The sequence below is a fragment of the Pundamilia nyererei genome, unplaced genomic scaffold (genome assembly GCF_000239375.1).
Source record: "Pundamilia nyererei isolate P.nyererei 1_Seehausen unplaced genomic scaffold, PunNye1.0 scaffold00427, whole genome shotgun sequence".
Classification (NCBI taxonomy): Eukaryota; Metazoa; Chordata; class Actinopteri; order Cichliformes; family Cichlidae; genus Pundamilia; species Pundamilia nyererei.
The window spans coordinates 44,305-46,645 of record NW_005187828.1 but is presented as its reverse complement, the minus strand read 5'-3'; positions in this window follow the sequence as shown (position 1 = coordinate 46,645).

The window sequence follows — 2,341 nt, the reverse complement described above, 5'->3', positions numbered from 1 at the left end:
CTCCCCCTCCTGCAGAGAGTTCCTGAAGAGAAGAAAGCTCCTGCAAGATGTGACCCTAAAACATGTTCTACTGATACTTATTCTTATTGAAAACAAAAGTCTCATTTCCCTGTACCATTCTCTTGACCTTTTGTTTAATTACTGATTTCATTTCTTTACTCAGCTCCCCACCCACTTCAAACCAGATGCTGCATAACATTTAAAATGATTTAACATTCATCAATTTATCAATGATAGCTTCATCAATTATTTCCTAAATATGTACTTTCCAGGTAAATTTTTAACCCAACCATATACCCAAGGGGGATTAGCTCAAAGGGTAGAGCTCTTGCTTAGCATGTGAGAAGTAGTGGGATTGTAAAAAAATCTATTTTAACATTTGCAAGTCATAACTGCAACTGCAGGTTTTCTGAAACTTTTTCCTCATAATAAATGCACTATTCATTTTATCTACAGAAAATTTGAATCTTCTGAATCTTTCTACACCTTCGTTATCATATGTTTCTATCAAGTAGCCATCGAATAACAAGAGCCTGTAGAGACAGGTGGATGTTCACATTGCAGCCAATTTGAGGAGAGTCGCAAGCTCTTTGGCTGATGGTTTGATACTCAAGGTGGGGCTCCTTCCATAAAACGTATGCACAATAAAGTTATTAAAAGTGGGCAAGAACTGATCCTCGTTTTTTTGCCACCACATTTGTGTGTTTTTTCCATTTGAAAAATTCGCTCTTTGAGAACCTGTTTATAAACTCATAAAGAGCAATATTTACAATCCAGTACAGAAGACTGCATATGGATCTAATCCAGCACACCTGAGGAGAGCAGAAGCAAATGTTGTTTAATGGAAAAAGGAATTAAAATGTTGTGTCTGCATGGTAAACAAGAAAACTCCAGAGCTGTGATACTTGCTCTTTCATAGGTGCATTTATTCTTTCATGTGTTACTTTGATTTTCCAAAGGATAAAGAAATGCTAATTTTGGCAAAATTGATATTGTTCTTTTGTGTCATGCACATTGCCCATGAGAGGACCCCTGAGCTTGTACAGCTCTACAGTGACTTGACTGTCAGACACCACTTTCTTCTAAAGGCTGGTATATCATTTGGTACGAGATCTGGAAAACCCACTGTGATATAACTGGTGAGAAATGGTGAAAATGATGTACACTACAATAATGTGTTTTACCACACATGGCACATGACAATACAGTTGCAGGGGATTTGAAATGCACGTGTGGGGTTGTGTGTGGTCCTATGATAAATGGTATAATTCCACTGTAATTATATGCAATTTCAATTCTTTTTTGAAATTGCATATAATTATATTTATCCACAAATACTTAATGGTAGGTAGACTAGAACAAAGGGATACCCAAATGTTGATTATGTTCATCTGCATGTAGAGTTTTCAGTGTGAGAATAGATAAAGGGATAGAAAGTCATTTTCTTACAGAGAACAAAGAAATTACTATACTGACATAACTTTTAAGTAATGTATAAGTAAGTTCACAGAAAATAAGAAAGATACATCATATCTTTTATATATCTAAATACTTATAGGATACACTTAATTTTACACATACTTCCCAGTTAAAATGACACAAATTGATGAAATACAATAATATTTGCAATACAACATAAAAATTACAGGTTTCATTTTCTCTTCATGCAGCTAAACCGACTCATCATTTTTAGGACAACAGAGACCATTTAAAACACATTTCACATGGGCAAGTTACAACAGAAACAGCACAGCATTTACTTCACTAATTATCTCATGATGAACAGCCAAGTAAACATCAACAGGCCTTTCAGATTGACCAAGAACGTAGTCTGTGCAGACGTTTTGCTTCTCCTTGTGATCACATGATGGTAATGTTTGGTCTGCAAGTTCACAGATGTTTGCACAGAACAGATAAAGTCAACATTTTTTGCATTATATTAACATGACAACCTTTTCCTCAATTCAATCTTTACTGAACAGTAAATTTTTATTATGTGTACATAGATTTCTAAGCCTTGCTGCATCAGTGGCCTCTTAATGACTTTAATTTAGGTTTCTAGTAAAGAGCCATTAGATTTATGAAACAACAATCAGGAGTTTCTGAAAGGACTCTGCTGCTCTTTATTAAACAGTTTGATTAAAAATTAGAACATGTAAGAAAGTAACATGAACAATTCAAAGAAAGTCTTCTTACATGCTGGCTGCCAAAATGACCCCCTGATGTCCCTCTGTGGGGGGATACTCCCACTAGGTTTATATCTGGGACTCTCCACCATTTGACCTTAGAACTGAAGAAGCTTCTCGGATGAGAGGTGAAACGTCTTCAAGTAACTTAAAGA